This window comes from Hemitrygon akajei, unplaced genomic scaffold (assembly GCF_048418815.1).
Source record: "Hemitrygon akajei unplaced genomic scaffold, sHemAka1.3 Scf000123, whole genome shotgun sequence".
Taxonomy (NCBI): Eukaryota; Metazoa; Chordata; class Chondrichthyes; order Myliobatiformes; family Dasyatidae; genus Hemitrygon; species Hemitrygon akajei.
Window position 1 is genome coordinate 881,245 of NW_027332009.1, and position 21,748 is coordinate 902,992.

A 21,748-nucleotide genomic window follows, 5' to 3' on the forward strand; every position below is an offset into this window, starting at 1 on the left:
TCCTCTTCCGCTCCATAGCCATGGCGGAGATCAGCGATTCGCTTCTGTCGGTGTCGCCGGCCTCGGCGCCCACAAGGACGGGTGTGATTCCCCTTCGCGCCTCGGTGGGTCTGTTTCGGTGACGTCTGTGGTGGCTGACGAAACATGCTTCGACAGGGAGCGAGCGAGGACCAATGACTACAACTCCCAGAAGGCCCCACTGATGACGTTGAGGTGTTGTTTAGGGGTAAGGTATAAAAGCAAAATGGAGGAACATGTAATGCATTACGTTTTCTGTACTGTGTCGTGCCTTCAATGAAAAATTAAATTAAAAGAGATTCCAGCGAGGAATAGATAGAACATAGGACAATACAGCACAGTACAGGCCCTTCGGCCCACAATGTTGTGCCGACCCTTAAACTCTGCCTCCCTAAGCTTAAATTCCTCCATATACCTGTCCAGTAGTCTCTTAAGCTTCACTAGTGTATCTGCCTCCACCACTGACTCGGGCAGTGCATTCCACACACCAACCACTCTCTGAGTATAAAATCTTCCTATAATATCCTCCTTGAACTTCCCTCCCCTTACCTTATAGCCATGTCCTCTTGTATTGAGCAGTGGTGCACTGTGGAAGAGGCGCTGGCTATCTATCTATTCCCCTTAATATCAACTATATCTCTATCATTTCTCCTCTCATCCTCCTTCGCTCCGGAGAGTAAAGCCCTAGCTCCCTTAATCTCTGATCATAATCCATGCTCTCTAAATCAGGCAGCATTCTGGTAAAACTCCTCTGTACCCTTTCCAGTGCTTCCACATCCTTCTTATGGTGAGGTGACCAGAACTGGACAGAGTACTCCAAGTGTGGCCCAACCAGAGTTTTATAGAGCTTCATCATTACATCGCGTCTCTTAAACTCTATCCCTCGACTTATGAAAGCTAAGACCCCATAAGCTTTCTTAAATACTCTGTCTACCTGTGAGGCAACTTTCAGGGATCTGTGGACATGTAGCCCCAGATCCCTCTGCTCCTCCACACTTCGAAGTATCCTGCCATTTACTTTGTACTCTGCCTTGGAGTTTGTCCTTCCAAAGTGTACCACCTCACACTTCTCCAAGTTGAACTCTATCTGCCACTTCTCAGCCCACTCCTGCATCCTATCAATGTCTCTCTGCAATCTTTGAAAATCCTCTGCACTATCCACAACACCACCAACCTTTGTGTCTTCTGAAAACTTGCCAACCCATCCTTCTACCCCCACATCCAGGTCGTTAATAAAAATCTCGAAAAGTAGGGGTCCCAGAACTGATCCTTGTGGGACACCACTAGTCACAACCCTCCAATCCAAATGTACTCCCTCCACCACAACTCTCTGCTTTCAGCAGGCAAGCCAATTCTGAATCCACCTGGTCAAACATCCCCGGATCCCATGCCTTCTGACTTTCTGATTAAGCCTACCGTGTGGAACCTTATCAAATGCATTACTAAATCCATGTAGATCACATCCACTGCACTACCCTTATCTATATACCTGGTCACCTCCTAAAAGAACTCCATCAGGCTTGTTAGACATGATCTGCCCTTCAGAAAGCCATGTTGACTGTCACTGATCAGACCATGATTCTCTAAATGCCAATAGATCCTATCTTTGTGAATCTTTTCCAACAGCTTTCCCACCACAGATGTAAGGATCAATGGTCTATAATTATCCAGACTATCCCTACGACCCTTTTTGAACAAGGGGACAACATTCGCCTCCCTCCAATCCTCCGGTACCATTCCCGTGGACAATGAGGACATAATGATCCTAGCCAGAGGCTCAGCAATCTATTTCCTCGCCTCGGATGCAGAACTGGGAAGTGGCAGAGGGAGTTCAACACAGATGAAGAGGTTCATTTCTGCAGGTGAAGTTTAAACACAGAATAAAATATTAATGGTAAGACTCTTGGCAGTGTGGAGGGTCAGAGAGATCTTGGGGTCCATGTCCATACGACATTCAAAGCTGCTGTGGAAGTTGGCAGTGTTGTTAGGAAGGCGTCTGGTGTGATGGCCTTCATCAACCGTGGGATTGAGTTCAAGAGCTGTGAGGTGATGTTGAAGCTATATTTCTCCCAACCTGTACATAAGTAATTGTAATAAGATGATGAGAGGCTTTGACCATGTGGATAACCAGAGGCATTTTCCCAGGCTTGAAGTGACTAACACGAGGGGACGTAGTTTTAAGCTGCTTGGAAGTCGGTACCGAGGGAATGTCAGGGGTAAGTTTCTTACACAAAGAGTGGTGGGTGCATGGAATGCACTGCCTGCAGCGATGGTGGAGGTGGATACAATAGGATATTTTCAGAGACTCTTAGATAGGTACATGGAGCTTAGAAACATAGAGGGATATACGATCAGGAAATCCTAGGCAGTCTCTAGAGTAGGTTACATGGTCGGTACAACATTATGGGCTGAAGAGCCTGTAATGTGCTGTAGATTTCTGTGTTCTGTGTCAAAGACAGGCAGAGGGATTAGTTGAAATGGACAGGAGGACAGCATGGAAAGGTTGGGCCGAAGGGCCTGTGTTAGTGCCGTAAGGGAGGGGTTCTGTCCCAACCACCGACTCTATTCCCCTCAACAGATGCTGCCTGACTTGACAACGTTCTTGAAAAGTTGCATTCAGTTCCGCTTAGCATTCTGTACAAAGGATGTTTTGTGCTGGAAGAGTGCAGAGGAGATTCATCATGATTGAGGGGGCTTCTGTTCATAAGTCCATAAGGCATAGGAACAGAATTAGGCCATTCAGCCCATTGAGTCAGCCACCTTTCCATCATGGCTGATCCCAGATCGCACTCAATTCCAGATATCTGACCTCCTGCCATATCCTTTGATGCCCTGACTGATCAGGAAACGATCAACTTCCGCCTTGAATATACCCACACACTTGGCCTCTACCGCAGTCTGTGGCAGAGCATTCCACAGATCCAATACACCTTGGCTAATAAAAAAATAAGCTACTTACCTCTGTTTGTAAAGGTGGCCGCTCGACTTTGTGGCTGTGCCCCACCACAGGAAATACCTTCTCCACATCCACCTTATCCAGTCCTTTCAACATTCGGTAGGTTTCAATGAGATGCCCCCACATTTTTCAGAATTCCAGTGAGCACAGTGTCAAAGCTGCCAAGTGCTCTTCATTCCCAAAATCATCTTTCTGAACCTCCTCTGGACACTCTCCAATGACAACACATCCTATCTGAGATATGGGGCCCAACGCTGTTGACAATACTCCAAGTGCGGCCTGACTCGTGTCTTATAAAGCCTCAGCATTATCTCGTTGCTGTTGTATTCATGGGGCGAGATTGGACTGTGTTGATCTACAAGGCAGCGGGGCCCCGGGGATCGGGGGGAGACTCGGGCAGCGCGGCCCCGGGGATCGGGGGGAGACTCGGGCAGCGGGGCCCCGGGGATCGGGGGAAGACTCGGGCAACGCGGCCCCGGGGATCGGGGGGAGACTCGGGCAGCCGGGCCCCGGGGATCGGGGGGAGACTCGGGCGGCGCGGCCCCGGGGATCGGGGGGAGACTCGGGCAGCGCGGCCCCGGGGATCGGGGGGGAGACTCGGGCAGCCGGGCCACGGGGAACGGGGGGAGACTCGGGCAGCGGGGCCCCGGGGATCGGGGGGAGACTCGGGCAGCGGGGCCCCGGGGATCGGGGATGGGAGACTCGAGCAGCGCTGGGGATCGGGGGAGACTCGGGCAGCGGGGCCCCGGGGATCGGGGAAAGGCCGCTGGGCCTCAGGCGCAGTCAGGTGGCCGACACGAACCTTTCCTGTGGTTTGACTCGACGAAAGTGGATGGACATCTAATGTCTCCCCAAGGGTTTTACGCTGGACCGAGAGCAGAGAGACCCCTGGCCCTTGACTCCTCAGACAGGGGCTCTCATGGCCCGCCTCAAAGGGCCTAACTGGGCAGACGAGCTTCCCTGGGTCCTGCTTGGAATCCGCACGGCGCTCAGAGAAGATCTGCGCACCTCGTCGGTTGAGTTGGTGTACGGCACGCCCCTTGTCGTCCCAGGGGAGTTCATACCAGCCCCAAGGGGGCAAGAGGAAGAACCCGCAGCAGTCCTGAGCAGACTACGCGAGAGGCTCGGCAACCTGGCCCCCATACCCACTTCGCAGCATGGGCAGAACCCGACCTGCGTACCCAAAGACCTGCAAAACTGTAAGTTTGTTTTTGTACGACAGGGCGGACATCGGGCACCGCTACTGCGGCCCGACAAGGGGCCGTTTAATGTGATCAGGAACAACGGGTCCACGTTCGTGCTGGACATTGGGGGGAGAGAGGAGGTTTTCTCGGTGGACCGACTTAAACCGGCCCATGTGGACGTGGCGCAGCCGGTCGAGATTCCGGCATCGCGGCGCAGAGGCAGACCTCCCAAACATAGTCCGGCCCAGACTGTGGACATTGGGGGGTGTATCGCCGGTTCTGGGGGGTGGGGTATGTGGCGACCCACTTCCCAGCGCACTCGAACCGGCTCACAAAGTGGTGCATTGAGGCCGGTCCCAAAAAGGGCGCCAAGCCTGCTGGGGAAAAGCCAGGAGATCGTGAGGAGGGAGGGCTTCATGTTTCTGGACAATTGGGCTTTGTTCCCGGGAGGGTGGGATGTTTCGACTGAACTGGAGGGGGACCAACATTCTTGCGGGTAGATTTGTTAGTGCTGCTTGTGGGGGGGGGGGGAGGGTAAAAAAGATTTGCAGAGGGAGGGGAACCAGAGTGTTAGAGCAGATAGTGAGGTGGAGGAGGATAAAGGTCATGCGAGGACTGCATGTATAGACAGAAATCAAAGGTTTGTACATTAGGTTGTAAATTAATTTTCAGAGCTTTAGAAATTGTAGAAAATAAAGATTTCCAGAAAGATTTTGATGAAGAACATGACCAAAACATATGTGAAAAAGTGGCTACTTCAGTTTTACACCTATCGCAATAATTGTCTATGTTATATTTTGGATGGTCTCTCCTTTGTTAACAGTGAACAATTTTAAATTGAATTAAACACTGATTGGCACATATTAAAGAAGAATTGACCATCTTCATTAACAAAGGTCATATTAAGTTCTCTCTCCCAATGTTGTTTAATCTTTAGTGATTAAGGGGATCTGCTTTATTTTTGCAGATTTATTTTTTTATTATCATTGATTTTGTGATGGTCGATTGATGACTTTTGAAGAGTTAATTAGCAAATATTCTCTCTCTCATACACACTTACTGCAATATCTTCAGGTTAGACTTTTTTTTTACAAAAAATAATTATCTGTTCCCATATATGCAAGAATCTGATTTGTTGGATACTATTTTGAATATGATTCCTTCAGTAAGAGAATTTGTAATTCTCATTGATAGAATTTATAATTTATTTTTAATACATTAATACAAAAAGATAACCTCCCACCTAAGGTTTATACATGATAGAATTATTTGTTGTTTCAGACGTGATAGAGGGGGAGGGATGAAAGGGGGAGGAATGGCATTACTAGTCAGGGAAAATATCACAGCTGTGTGTAGACAGGACAGCCCGGAGGGCTTGTCTACAGAGGCCATATGGGTGGAGCTGAGGAACGGGAAAGGTGTGACCACACTAATAGGGGTGTATTATAGACCGCCCAATAGTCAGAGAGAATTGAAGGAGCAAACCTGTATAAAGATAGAAGACCGATGTAAGAAACAGGAAGTTGTAATAGTAGGGGATTTTACCTTTCCTCATATTGACTGGGACTCCCAAACTGTAAAAAGACTAGATGGCTTGGAGTTTGTGAAATGTTTTCAGGAAAGTTTTCTAAATCAATATATAGAGGTACCTACGAAAGAGGATGCAATACTTGATCTCCTATTAGGAAACCAGACAGGTCGGGTGACAGAAGTATGTGTAGGCGAACATTTTGGGTCCAGTGACCATAATGTCATTAGATTTAAGTTAATTATGGATCAGGATAGGTCTGGTCCTCAAGTTGAGGTTCTAAAGTGGAGAAGGGCCAATTTTGTGGAAATGAAAAAGGATCTAGGAAGAGTGGATTGGGATAAGTTTTTTTCTGGCGAGGGTGTGTTCAGTAAGTGGAAGGCCTTCAAAGGCGAAATTTTGAGAGTGCAGAGTTTGCATGTTCCTGCCAGGATTAAAGGCAAAGTTAACAGGCCTCGGGAACCTTGGTTTTCAAGGCATATTGGCGATCTGGTTAAGAAAAAGGGAGAGGTGTATAGCAGGTATAGGCAACAAAGAACAAATGAGTTACTTGAAGAGTATAGAAAATGTAAGAAAATACTGAAGAAGGAAATCAGGAAGGAAAAAAGACATGAGGTGGCTTTGGCAGATAATGTGAAGGAAAACCTGAAGGGGTTCTACAAGTATATTAAGAGTAAAAGGATAGTAAGGGACAAAATGGGTCCCCTAGAAGATCAGAGTGGTCGTCTATGTGTGGAGCCTCACGAGATGGCGGAGATCTTAAACAGTTTTTTGCATCAGTATTTACTCAGGAAACTGGCATAGTGTATATGGAAGGAAGGGAAACAAGCAGTAGTGTCATGGAACATTTGTAGATTAAAGAGGAGGAGGTGCTTGCTGCCTTACAGCGCATAAAGGTAGATAAATCCCCCGGGCCTGACTTGATATTTCCTCGGACCTTGAGAGAGACTAGAGTAGAATTTGCAGGGGCCCTGACAGAAATGTTTAAAATGTCCTCAGCCACGGGTGCAGTGCCGGAGGATTGGAGGGTAGCTCATGTTGTTCCGTTGTTTAAAAAAGGCTCCAATAGTAAGCCAGGTAATTACAGGCCAGTGAGCCTGACATCAGTAGTAGGTCAGTTATTGGAAGGTGTTCTGAGAGATCGGATTTATAAGTATTTGGACAGCCAAGGGCTGATTAAGGATAGTCAGTATGGCTTTGTGTGTGGTAGATCGTGTTTAACAAATCTTGTAGAATTTTTCGAAGAGGTTACCAAGAAAGTAGATGAAGGAAAGGCTGTGGATGTTGTCTACATGAACCTTAGTAAGGCCCTTGACAAGGTCCCACATGGGAGGTTAGTTCAGAAGGTTCAGCCACTAGGTATCCACAGAGAGGTTGGAGACTGGATTCGAAATTGGCTGTGTGGGAAAAGACAGAGAGTGGTAGTGGATGATTGCTTCTCAGACTGGAGGCCTGTGACTAGCGGTGTGCCTCAGGGATCTGTGCTTGGACCATTGTTGTTTGTTGTCTATATCAATGATATAGATGTGGTCAATTGGATCAGCAATTTTGCTGTTGACACCAAGATTGGAGGCGTTGTGGACAGCGAGGAAGGCTTTCAAAGCTCGCCGAGGGATCTGGACCAACTGGAAAAATGGGCCAGAAAATGACAGATGGAATTTAATGCAGACATTAAATTCTGCATGAGGTGAGGTGAGGTGAGGTGTGAGGTGTTGCATTTTGGAAGGACAAACCAAGGTAGGACATACACAGTAAATGGTAGGGCACTGGGGAGTGCGGAGAAACAAAGGGATCTGGGAGTTCAGGTACATAATTCCCTGAAAGTGGCATCACAGATAGACAGGGTTGTAAAGAAGGCCTTTGGCATCCTGGCATTCATAAATCAAAGTACTGAGTACAGGAGTTGGGATGTTCTGCTGAGGTTGTATAAGGCATTGGTGAAGCCAGATTTGGAGTATTATCTGCAGTTCTGGTCACCTAACTATAGGAAGGATATCAGTAAGATTGAAAGAGTGCAGAGAAGATTTACTAGGATGTTGCCAGGTCTTCAGGAGTTGAGTTACAGGGAAAGATTGAACAGGTTAGGACTTTATTCCTTGGGTGTAGAAGAATGAGGGGGGGATTTGATAGAGGTTTACAAAATTATGAGGGGTATAGACAGTAAATGTGAGTAGGTTCTTTCCACTTAGATTCGGAAAGATAAAAACAGGAGGACATGGTTTTAGGGTGAAAGCGGAAAGGTTTAAGGGGAACATGAGGAGGAACTTCTTCACTCAGAGAGTGGTGGGAGTGTGGAACGAGCTGCTATCTGACGTGGTAAATGCGGGATCACTCTTAAGTTTTAAGAATAAATTGGATAGATACATGGATGGGAGAGGTCTGGAGAGTTACGGACTGGGTGTAGGTCAATGGGACAAGCGGAATAAAGTTTCCGCACAGACTAGAAGCGCCAAAATGGCCTGTTTTCTGTGCTGTAGTGTTCTATGGTTCTATGGAGTGAAATAAACACGACATGAGAATTATCGATCGATTAATTTAAGCTCGTTCACCGCATCCGTCAACCGAACAGAAACATCGGGAATTCAGCAGCTGATGGGGGCGGCGGGTCGTGAGCTCTCCCGGGTCCTAAAATCCACCCGTAATGAGACAGGTTACTGGGACAAGTGGGGGCGGTGCTTAACGGAGAAGACAGTGAAGATTATTCATTAAGTTCATCTGCCATTTCTTTGTCCCCCATTACTACTTCACCAGCATCATTTTCCAGTGGTCTAGTATCAACTCTCATCTCCCTTTCACTCTTCATGTAACTGAAAACTAAACTTTTAGTATCCTGATTTATATTATTGGCCAGTTTGCCCTCATATTTCGTCTTGACCATTTTTATGGCTTTTTTCGTTGCCTTTTGTTGGATTTTAAGAGCATCTTAATAATCCAACATCTCACTCACCTTTGCTACCCTATATGTCATTTCCTTAGGTTTAACACAATTATTACATGCCTTTTCCAGCTCAAACTGTGAATTGATTTAAAGTCAGTACCATAATTGAATAAAGTTTTTATCTGAAAACTATCTACCCTCGCAAAGATTGTACTGAAGACTGCATTTGATTTTTGTTCAGCCTTGTATGCTTCACATTGAAATAGTATGTGTTTCAACAGTTTCATAATGACAAAATGTACACGACACAGAATGAAGTTTTCCAATTAGTTACAAGGCATAATTAAGCTTAGTGTGGGCATTTCTATGTCATGTCAATATCATTCCTTGCCTTGTTTTAAGCTCCTCTTCTATAAACCCAACAGGTTTATGTATTCTGTAAAGGTGTCTGTCCTTATGTCCATTATCCTACGTCTTGCCATAAGCCCCTAATTCTTAACACTACCAATCCTTTAGCTTCTAATTTGCTAAGTGGAAGGTCTATATCCACAGCTTAACATTTAACAGCTTTTGGTGCTAAACAGTCAACACCATCATTTCCCTCAACGGTGTGATGTGCAGGGCCCATAATGTGCAGACATATAAATCAAACTTTATATATGAAATACTGTTCTATATGAAATTCTGAGCTTATGCCAGAATGACCTGTTTAAGACTCATCAAAACCGAAATGTATTCTGAGCAAATTATATGGACCAATTTTCTCCACCCACTGTAAGCCTAAACTGTTGGCAAAGAATTCTGCTTCCTCTGCTGATAAATGGCTATATGTCATCTCTTTATCATTACCTGCAACTCAGGCACACAGAAACAGCCACACCAACATCCCCAGTTAACTTTTCTTTTGATTCATCTGTAGAAATGGTTACTGTATGATACTAACTTTCATTAATTTACTGATGAACCAACAGACTCTCAGGCAGAACCGAATCCGATCGTGTAACCTAAAATCAACTGAAGTCATTGGAAAAAACAAGGTGGGGTTACAAAGAAAGCTACAGTGGGACATATTGTATCATCAAATACACCCGTATTCCCAGCGTGATAAGAACCCAGCCAGCCAACACAAAAAACACTCTTCTTGTGATTACCCCAACCGCCCTCCAGCACACCTTTAACAGAATGATCATTTCCTTGCCCCCGCAAATTAATCCAATATGTTGACATCAACTTGAACCTCTGTTACTTTGAGGGCAATTGTCCCATTGCAATCAGTAAAGCCAAAACAGAAAACAACATTACTGCACCAGAACACAATCTTAAAACTGTAATTGTATCAAATACAAACATTTTTAATTTGAAGATGAAGCTGATCCATAAGCCACACAGACAGAATCAAGAACAGATCAAATTAAACAAATATAATTGGTCAACAAAGATTTTCATGTTGCACCCAAGAATACCCACTTAGATGCCTGAGGAGATTTGAAGCTCCTTTACATTTATCAATTATTTTACTGATAGGTGCTTCCATGTCAGCTGATTATCCATCCACATACTGAGAAATCTTACCACTGACACTTCCTCAACATAGTAATCATTTAATTTATAATCAAGTGCAAGTCTACTAATTCTGCTTGTAAACCACGTAATGTGTTTTAACGACTGAAAGCTTAAAATCCTCATCAATCTGCCCACTGTTTGACCTATTAATTGTAAATTGCAATTAATACCTCTATTCTGTAAAGCTACATCATCTGTATATTGTGATTTACCCAGGGTATCCCATTTTCCCATCTCAGAGAAAATATCATTAATCTTAATATTAAATAATGAAGGGCTACAAATACTGCCTTGTGGGATCCCATTCTCTATCTCATAGAAACACAAACATAACATGCCGACCCGTACTTGCACAGTCCGTCCAAATAAAAAACTCAGAAAAATTATACAATGTCCCTCTCACTCCTAATTTAATCAAAAGTCCTTTCTTCCATATCATTTCCCTTTTCAGTATCAAGAAATACTGCTATTACAACATCTTTATTTAATTGTGCTTTCCGAATATCATCTTCCAAACCTAAAACTGAATCTAATGTCATTTCACCCTTCCAAAATCCACTCTAATGAAACACTTCATCACCACTCTTTCCAAAATATAATTCAAGTGCTTGATTACCGTACATTGCATAAGTTTACATAAATGAGACATTCACGATATAGGCCCTTAACTAGGATAAAATGAGGAATTAATATTTTCACAAAAGAGAGTTATATACAATTACAATTTCAAATATCACTCTTTCCTGAGGACACCTGACCTGCATTATTAATAGACTTCTTAAATTCATACAAAGAAATCTCTCCCTCAGTGATACTGTCATTGCTACAGCTGACTTCCAGCACATCGGGGTATTCACTGAAAAACATATCCCAACATTGTTTAACTTCTTCACTTAAATTATCCTGATTATTAATGTTAGCAAATGACCCAGCCAGTAACACAACCTTCCCTGTTTTAGTAACAATCATTTTGCCCTCATTAATCAACACTGGAATATTATGAACCCCACAAATCCCATTTTCGAAAACATATCCCAAACAATTCCAAGTTTGATATCCCTTCCAATATTATCTCTATATAACCTCCAGTAAATCACCTACTTCCTCACCACGGCCTTTGCCCTTTTAATGTTAATAATGTAACTCGGAGACTGATGAACCATCACATAAAAACTCACATTTCTCCCAATTTGCTTCCTGTCCCGTTATAAATCCAAATCCAAATTCATAAAGACAGGAAGGCTGACTGACGTTCACATAAACTAATCACCCTCTGAGTTCCCATTTGAGCGACAGGCACTATAGCCAATGACAGCAGGGTTCAGTTTTAAGTCTGAGCTACTATAGGCTGGAGGAAATCGGCCCATGAGCAGCCCCTCCTCTTCCGCTCCATCGCCATGGCGGAGATCAGCGATTCGCTTCTGTCGGTGTCGCCGGCCTCGGCGCCCACAAGGACGGGTGTGATTCCCCTTCGCGCCTCGGTGGGTCTGTTTCGGTGATGTCTGTGGTGGCTGACGAAACATGCTTTGACAGGGAGCGAGCGAGGATAATGACTACAATTCCCAGAAGGCCTCACTGATGACGTTGTGGTGTTGTTGAGGGGTAAGGTATAAAAGCAAAATGGAGGAAAATGTAATGCATTATGTTTTCTGTAGTGTGTCGTGCCTTCAATAAAAAATTTTAAAAAAAGAGAGATTCCAGCGGGAAATAGATAGAACACAGAACCATACAGCACAGTACAGGCCCTTCGGCCCACAATGTTGTGCCGCCACTTAAACTCTGCCTCCCTAAACTTAAATTCCTCCATATATCTGTCTAGTAATCTCTTAAACTTCACTAGTGTATCTGCCTCCACCACTGACTCGGGCAGTGCATTCCACGCACCAACCACTCCCTGAGTATAAAATCTTCCTCTATTATCCTCCCTTGAACTTCCCTCCCCTTACCTTAAAGCCATGTCCTCTGGTATTGAGCAGTGGTACCCTGGGGAAGAGGCGCTGGCTGTCCACTCTATCTATTCCCCTTAATATCAACTATACCTCTATTATTTCCCCTCTCATCCTCCTTCTCTCCAGAGAGTAAAGCCCTAGCTTCCTTAATCTCTGATCATAATCCACACCCTCTAAACCAGGCAGCATTCTGGTAAATCTCCTCTGTACCCTTTCCAATGCTTCCACATCCTTCCAATAATGAGGCGACCAGAACTGGACAGAGTACTCCTTGTGTGGCCCAACCAGAGTTTTATAAAGCTGCAACATTACATCGCGACTCTTAAACTCTGTCCCTCGACTTATAAAAGCTAACAACCCATAAGCTTTCTTAACGACTCTGTCTACCTGTGAGGTAACTTTCAGGGAACTGTGGACATGGAGACCCAGATCCCTCTGCTCCTCCACACTTCCAAGTATCCTACCATTTACTTTGTACTCTGCCTTGGAGTTTGTCCCTCCAAAGTCTACCACCCCACGCTTCTCCAGGTTGAACTCTATCTGCCACTTCTCAGTCCACTCCTGCATCCTATCAATGTCTCTCTGCAATCTTTGACAATTCTCTGCACTATCCACAACACCACCAACCTTTGTGTCTTCTGCAAACTTGCCAACTCATCGTTCTACCCCGACATCCAGGTCGTTAATAAAAATCACGAAAAGTAGAGGTCACAGAACTGATCCTTGTGGGACATCACTAGTCATAACGCTCCAATCCGAATGTACTCCCTCCACCACAACTCTCTGCTTTCTGCAGGCAAACCAATTCTGAATCCACCTGGTCAATCATCCCTGGATCCCATGCCAACTGACATTCTGAATAAGCCTACCGTGTGGAACCTTATCAAATGCATTACTAAAATCCATGTAGATCACATCCACTGCACTACCCTCATCTATATGCCGGGTCACCTCCTAAAAGAACTCCATCAGGCTTGTTAGACACGATCTGCCCTTCAGAAAGCCATGCTGACTGTCACTGATCAGACCATGATCTCTGAATGCCAATAAATCTTATCTTTGTGAATCTTTTCCAACAGCTTTCCCACCACAGATGTAAGGCTCAATGGTCTATATCTGGACTATCCCTACTACACTTTTTGAACAAGGGGACAACATTCGCCTCCCTCCAATCCTCCGGGACCATTCCCGTGGACAATGAGGACATAATGATCCTAGCCAGAGGCTCAGCAATCTATTTCCTCGCCTCGGATGCAAAACTGGGAAGTGGCAGATGGAGTTCAACACAGATGAAGAGATTCATTTCTGCAGGTCAAATTTGAACACAGAATATAATATTAATGGTAAGACTCTTGGCAGTGTGGAGGGTCAGAGAGATCTTGGGGTCCATGTCCATACGACACTCAAAGCTGCTGTGGGGGTTGGCAGTGTTGTTAGGAAAACGTCTGGTGTGATGGCCTTCATCACCCGTGGGATTGAGTTCAAGAGCTGTGAGGTGATGTTGAAGCTATATTTCTCCTAACCTGGACATAAGTAATTGTAATAAGATGATGAGAGGCTTTGACTATGTGGATAACCAGAGGCATTTTCCCAGGCTTGAAGTGACTAACACGAGGGGACGTAGTTTTAAGCTACTTGGAAGTTGGTACAGAGGGAATGTCAGGGGTAAGTTTCTTACACAGAGAGTGGTGGGTGCATGGAATGCACTGCTGGCAGCGATGTTGGAGGTGGATACAATAGGATATTTTAAGAGATTCTTAGATAGGTACATGGAGCTTAGAAACATAGAGGGATATACGATCAGGAAATCCTAGGCAGTCTCTAGAGTAGGTTACATGGTCGGTACAACATTGTGGGCTGAAGAGCCTGTAATGTGCTGTAGATTTCTGTGTTCTGTGTCAAAGACAGGCAGAAGGATTAGTTTAAATGGACAGGAGGACAGCATGGTAAGGTTGGGCCGAAGGGCCTGTGTTAGTGCCGTAAGGGAGCGGTTCTGTCCCAATCATCGACTCTATTCCCCTCAACAGATGCTGCCTGACTTGACAACGTTCTTGAAAAGTTACATTCAGTTCCGCTTAGCATTCTGTACAAAGGATGTTTTGTGCTGGAAGAGTGCAGAGGAGATTCATCCTGATTGAGGGGGCTTCTGTTCATAAGTCCATAAGGCATAGGAACAGAATTAGGCCATTCAGCCCATTGAGTCAGCCACCTTTCCATCATGGCTGATCCCAGATCGCACTCAATTCCAGATATCTGACCTCCCGCCATATCCTTTGATGCCCTGACCGATCAGGAAACGATCAACTTCCGCCTTGAATATACCCACACACTCGGCCTCCACCGCAGTCTGTGGCAGAGCATTCCACAGATCCAATACACCTTGGCTAATACAAAAAATAAGCTACTTACCTCTGTTTGAAAAGGTGGCCCCTCGACTTTGTGGCTGTGCCCCACCACAGGAAATACCTTCTCCACATCCACCTTATCCAGTCCTTTCAACATTCGGTAGGTTTCAATGAGATGCCCCCGCATTTTTCTGAGTTCCAGTGAACACAGGGTCCAAACGGCCAAATGCTCCTCATGTTTTAACTCCTTCATTCCCGAAACCATCTTTCTGAACCTCCTCTGGACTCTCTCCAATGACAACACATCCTATCTGAGATATGGGGCCCAGCATTGTTGACAATACTCCAAGTGTGGCCTGCCTTATAAAGCCTCAGCATTATCTCGTTGCTGTTATACTCATGGGGCGAGATTGGACAGTGTTGATCTACAGAGAGATCTTGGAATCCGAGTTCATAACTCCCAGATAGTGGTTCCATTGTCAGGCAGTTATGTTGCAGTTGTATAAATCTCTAGTTTAACCACATCTGGAGAATTGCATTCTCATGCAGGAATAATTTGGAGGTTTTGGGTGGTGAGTGGAAGAGGCTTAACAGGATGCTGCCTGGATAAAGTGAGACTGGACAATCTCGGGTAATTTTCTCCGGAGCGGCAGAGGCTGAGGGAGGTCTGACAGACGTTTACAGGAATGTGAGAGACACAGACAGAGTGGACAGCCGGGATTTTTTCTCTAAGGAGGAAATGTCCAATGCCAGTGGGCATGCACTTCAGGAGAAAGGGGGAACACATCCTCATTGGACCTTTTTGCACTATTGAAGTATTTTGTAATTTAGTGCATTTTGTATCTTTTCTCTGCATAGCTGATGTTGGAAAAAAACAATTAGAAAAGACAATGATGTTAAAAACCTGACTCAGGATGTTTAAAGGAGATTTGCGTTTCAAGTTTTGTTTTTCATTCCCATAGTGGTGGGTGTCTGGAGTGAATAACAGGTGGTGGTGGAGGCAGATGCGAAAGAGGCTATCAGATACCACGTGAATGTGAGGAGAATGGAGGAATGTGTTCCTTGTATAGGCAGAAGAGATTGGTTTAGTAAGGCATGAAATGACCAGTGCAATGGGTTCAGAACAACACAGTGAGCAGAAGGGCCTGTTCAAGGACAAGTACAGCAAGCAGAGCAGGTAAACTGGATAAAGTGACCCCACTCAAAGAACAGACTGTGACGTCAGTGGATATATGCCGGCATCACAGTTCTGTCTCCAAAGATACTTCACTGCTGGATGAAATGAAGTTTGTGATGTTTATAACCGATGAGGTGAATTGCACTGCTCAGACATGTCATCCTACTGAGGAAATTAAAATTATTGTGAAAGCTGCAGAAAGGTATCTTGGTGTAACTGGTGTTTTGTGGGAAGCTGTAAATGAAGCTCTGATTTGTGGGGGTTTCTGCATCCCAGTCTACTTGTGAAGATATGTAATGGAATTGAAATATTGAAGTGAAATGCAAGAAACCTGATTTTACATGGTCAACACTTTCAGCAGTTTATTTCTGATTTGTCAGATTCTTCCGATGTTATATCTGTTCAGGAAACCTGCACATTTTAAGTTTTATTGCTGTGCAGGATTATATTGTCGTTTGGCTTAACAGGTTAGTTGGTAGAGGCATGGTGTTGTCAGTTTTATAAGGAAAGGGGCAAAGTATAGTGTTGTGAATGGGAATAAAATGTATCATGAACTTGTAGAAAATCTTGATTCAACAGTTATGTGTGTAATTTTCTTTTGTGAGAATATTAACTTTCTGAATCGTATTTGGAGGTTTGGCCATCGACTTTTCTCATGGAAAATGGTTGTAGTAGTTCCCATTCTAAAACCCGGATCTCGCCGTCTGATCGTCCTTCTTGTAGACCAATATCATTAAAGTCTCATTTATGTAAACTTGTGGAATGTATGGTAATTGAGTGTTTGAATTATATTTTTGATAAAAGAGGTCATTTCACGTTTTATCAGAGGGGAATTTGGAACGGTAGAATAAGACCATAAGACAAAGGAGCAGAAGTCGGTCATTCGGCCCATCGAGTCTGCTCTGCCATTTTATCATGAGCTGATCCATTCTCCCATTTAGTCCCACTCCCCCACCTTCTCACCATAACCTTTGATACCCTGGCTACTCAGATACCTAGCAATCTCTGCCTTAAATAACATTGGAATCAGTTTGGGTTTGGAAGATCATATTAGGAAAGTACAGTTAAATAAAGAGTTGTAATAGCAATATTTTTGATATTGAAAAGGCAAATAATATTTATTGATGGACTTTTGATAAATTTTTGGAAATGCAATTGAGAGGGCTATTGTACAATTTTTTCTGATTGTTTCTATTTGTACGTCTTGTAAAGGTATGGATGGGCAAGTATGACATTGAATTCATTTTTATATTTGGAAGATGGTATTAGTAAAGCCAGTTAAATATAGATGTTGTAACAGCAGTAATTTTGCTATTCAAAAGGCAGATGTTATTTATGGAAGGAAAGAATTTTTAATAAATTGTGGAAATGAGGATGGAGGGGCTGGTATCTAACTTTGAGTTGTTTTAATTGAACGTTTTGTGTCAGGTATGGGTGGGAAAGTTATATTCAGGTTGTTATGAGATAGAAACTGGGATCCCACAGGCAGTATTTATTATTTTATATTACAATTAATATTTTTTTCTGAGATAGGTTTATCGTTGTGTAGATCTCTATATGCAGATGATGGAGGTGTATTGATTAGAGGTAGAAATTTCTATTTTACTATATAGGATGCATTCGCAATTAATAAGGTCGAAAAGTCGGCAAATAGATGGGACAAGTTATGTGTTTTACAGACAGGATTAATGAACCTGCACTTGATTGGAAATGATAGGAACTAATATGGTCAAACTCCTTAAAAGGTTTCAGTGGTAAGATTTCTAGGCATGTGGATGGATAATTAGCTGACATGGAAGCACCGGATAAGAAAATAATTGATTAATATAAAGAAACATTAAATATGCTCAGTTATCCCTGCGGGTATTCTAGGGTGTTACATGAAAGTATTTGTTGACCAATCTCATTTGTTTAATTGGATCTGTTCTTGATTATGGTTGTGGTTTATAGATCAGCTTCATCTTCAACTTTATTATGTTTGGGTGTGATACAAGCACAGGCTTTGAGATTGTGTTGTGGTGCAGTAAAGTTATCCCCTGTTTCGGCTTTACTACATTGGTCAGGCCTAATCTGGAGTATTGTGTGTAGTTTTTGTTACTGGTCTGAAGGAAAGTTATCAACAACATTGAAAGAGTGCAGAGAAAATTTACAATACGTTTGCTGGGACTTGAGGACTCGAGCTTTAGGAAAAGTTGAGGACTTTATTCCCTTTAGTGTTGGGAAATGAAGGGGGATTTTGCAGATTTATACCAAATTATGAGTGTTGTTGACAGGGTAAATGCAGGCAGGATTTTTCCTCTGAGGTTGGGTGAGATGGGAACTGGAGGTCGCAGTTTAAGGGTGAAAGGTGAAATATTTAAGAGGAACCTGAGTGGGAATTCCTTCACTCAGATGGTGGTGTGGGTGTGGGAAGAGCTGTCAGTGGAAGTTATGGATTTCACTGCAGAGAAGTTTGGATCGGTACATGGACGGGAGGGGTATTGAGGGCAATGGTCCAACTGCGGTTATGGGACTCGGCAGAATAACAATTCGGTACGGACTAAATGGTCAAAAGGGTTTGTTTGTTTGTTATAGTGCTCTCTGACTCCAAATAAAGTGTCAATGAAGGGGAATTGGTTAGGGCTGTTGTCAGGAAGCAAACGATGTGCTTTCAGGATTTCCTGCTGGGAATAGAAGTGAATTGATACTGGATATCCATAGTCAAAGTGTGGCGATCAGAGCCAGGGATTGTAAAGTTGTTGAAAACAAACATACACACACACACACACACACACACACACACACACACACACACACACACACACACACACACACACACACACACACACACACACACACTCCCTTCAACTTCACATTGGCGTTCACCCCACTTCCCAAAAATTTCTAGTTCCTCATCTTTGGCTCAAAATCTCGCCACCCTCCTGCCCCCATCTTCACCCCTTCCCACTTTTGCCACCTCTGCTTCCCCATTCCCTCACTGTCTCTTTCTCTCCATCTCTTGTCTCCCACTCCCTCATTCTTTCTCTTCCTCCTCTCCCCTCACCTATTTCCTTCTCTTCCACACTCTCTCTGTCTCTCTCCTCTCTTCATCTGTTCCCTTCCCCACTGACACACCCGTGTCCTCAGCATATTCCTCCCTACCCTACCCACTCACACTCTCCTCCTTTACCTTGTTGTCTCTGTCTCCCTTTCTACCCAATGCTTCCCCTGCCTCTCACACTCTCCCCAGTTCCTCCTTTACTGCAGCTCGTTTCCCTCGCCACCCTCCCGTCCCCATATCCCCCACCCCGCACTGTGATGACGGTTGACTCGCACAGTGAATTGTCTGATGTTGTGCAATTCTTCGTTGTTTGGACAGTGACAATGTTTTCTCGGAATATGTAGACTTGTGGTTTCCGGGAGAGGCCAGTTTGTTCCCTTTTTATGTGCTACAGAATAGGCGGGGGAGGGGAGTGTGGAGGTGAGAGGAGGGAAAGAGAGACTAAATATATGTAGCCTCAATCTCTTTCTCCCTGTCCTCCTCTCTTCATCCGTTCTCATCCAAACTGCCCCACTCTTTCCTCCACACATTCCTCCCTAATCTTCCCCCTTTTCTGTCGCCCGCTCTCCCGGCCACCCTCCCGTCCCCACATCCCCCACCCCGCACTGTGATGACGGTTGACTTGCACAGTGAATTATAGATGTTGTGTCATTCTTCATTGTTTGGAAAGCAGCAATGTTCACTCAGAAGATAAAGGCTTGTGGTTTCCGGGAGAGGCCAGTTTGTTCCCTTTTTATGTGCTACAGAATAGGCGGGGGAGGGGAGTGTGGAGGAGAGAGGAGGGAAAGAGAGAGAGAGAGACTAAATATATATAGCCTCAATCTCTTTCTCCCTGTCCTCCTCTCTTCATCCGTTCTCATCCACACTGCCCCACTCTTTCCTCCACACATTCCTCCCTAATCTTCCCCCTTTTCTGTCGCCCGCTTTCCCGACCCCCCACCCCGCACTGTGATGACGGTTGACATTCACAGTGAATTATAGATGTTGTGTAATACTTCACAGTTTGGAAAGCAGCAATGTTCTCTCAGAGATGAAGGCTTGTGGTTTCCGGGAGAGGCCAGTTTGTTCCCTTTCTGTGCGCTGCAGAATAGGCGGGGGAGGGGATGTGGAGTGGACGGGATAGCCGTGTGTTCTCAGTAGCTACACCGTCACGACAAAGACCGAGCACCCTCTGCGAGCTGGTCTCTGACACAAACACACACAGACACACAAAGAGACGGACAGACACATACGAGGACGCATATAAACACACAGACATTCAGACATACAAAAATACTTTAAATATGAATGCAGTTTGCATTTTCAGCGTTTTAAGATGGATGTCGCTATTTTGTGAACTGTTTGAAATGATTCTTGCTCTGGGATAATCTAGTGTGCTTGTGGGGATGTCAGCGGGTTTGGGGGTTCACATGGAAATGGGTCTGCACATTGATTTGCGGGTGTGCGAAGGTTTCAGGGTATGTTGGTGAATATGGATTTTGGAGTGTCGGTGAATTTGGGGGTGCACACTGCTTTGGGCATTTGAGGGTGCACGGGGATTTGGGAGTATTTAGGGCTGCGCAGAGATTTGAGTGTCTCAGCGGATTTGGGGTTGCACACGGATTTGAGGATTGTGCTGACTTAGAAACGTTTTGGAGAATATGGGGTGCACAGGGATTTGCGCAGACATAGGGGTTTGTCAGTGAATATGGGGGTGTTGGTGGATTTGCGGGCACCCACTGACACCGGGGTGAGGATGGTTTGGGGAGGAGCGTAGATTTAAGGGGATGTCAACTAGAATATGGGGACTATGCATGTGGACGTGTGTTTGAAATTTAAACTTTGTTCTTGCTACTTTTCAGGAGGAGGCAGCTGTTTTGTGAACACAGTTCTTAAATATTCTCTCTCTCTTCGGCTGTCACTCAGAAACCAGCTCCAGCCTCTGAAAGTGACACTCAGAGTTAAGGAAACGAGATGGTAACAGGTGTGTCGGTTGCTTTGGGGTGCACACTGACTGGAGGGTTGAATGTGGGTTTTTTCGGTGAGCACAGATTTGTGGGTGCACACCGATTTGCAGATATGTGAAGAGTGGGTGTGTTGGCGGATTCGGGGCTGAACACTGACTTGGGGGAACCGGTGGATTTCGAGGTGTTACAAATCTCATGGTTTTTCCCTTTATACAGACTTCAATAATAAATGCAATATGAACTTTGACCTCTGTTTTTGATTTTTTTCATGGAGACAGCCATTCCGTGAAATGATTCTCGCACTTGATGTGTATGTGGGGCTGTGTGCAGATTTGGAGCTGTGACGAGTCTCAAGGCAAATTTACAGTGGCAGCATATTCCATTGATCCCAACCTTTGTTGAGACAACTGACTCCCACATATGGTCTAAATATTAATTCATTAATGTAATCACAATCTGTCTCCGTGGGGATTGCGCCGGTCAGACGTTATCAGATGATGAGCCGGTGAAATATCCGGTCACCTCGGGGCTTCAGTTCATTAATAAAGCCGCGTCCTGAGCACAAGGCAGTGGCGGCCGCAGTGTCTCCGTTCCGGGCTCTAGATCCTCACATCACCGTCTCATCTCCCAGGTGTTATTCCCGGGCGGATTGTCCCTTTGACCAGCAGCGGCGGGACATTGGGATAGTGTGGGTGGACGGGTGGGGAGTATAAATGGATTGTCCTGGAGTGTCGATACCTCACTGGGTCCGTCAGATGTCAGTCAAACAACTACTCTGGATTCCCCTCGCTCATTGGTCTGTACATATGTTCATCTATTCCATTTCCCGCCCACCGAACTCACTGCCTGACGCCACAAAATGGCGACGGTCTATTCGGATGCTGGTTGGCTAATCCACTGTCAATCACAACAGTCACGGCCTTCCCCTTGAATGATTGGCTAACGTGAAGAACGAGGGCCGGGGTTTGTATAAATGACGGTGGACACCCCACTAACTGTACTGGAGTGTGATGTAGAGAATTGGGACATAAATCCCTCACTGCTTCCTTTTTCAAATGAAACCTAAATAACCCCTCAAAAGTCCTATAGATTGTGCGTAACGGGACACAATACCGTGAATTAAATTAAAATTACTGCCATTACTTAAGAAAGCTTTTAAATGAA

The 21,748-nt window shown here is 44.7% G+C and overlaps 1 long non-coding RNA gene across 1 annotated transcript; it reads left to right on the top strand.

Annotated features, from left to right (window-relative positions):
• The first annotated feature begins 11,449 nt into the window (after positions 1 to 11,449).
• On the top strand, positions 11,450 to 20,829 carry LOC140723655 (uncharacterized). Its single transcript, XR_012097942.1, has 3 exons — positions 11,450 to 11,729; positions 13,156 to 13,419; positions 20,480 to 20,829. It is a non-coding gene; the product is annotated as an uncharacterized lncRNA (long non-coding RNA).
• The last annotated feature ends 919 nt before the right edge of the window (positions 20,830 to 21,748 follow it).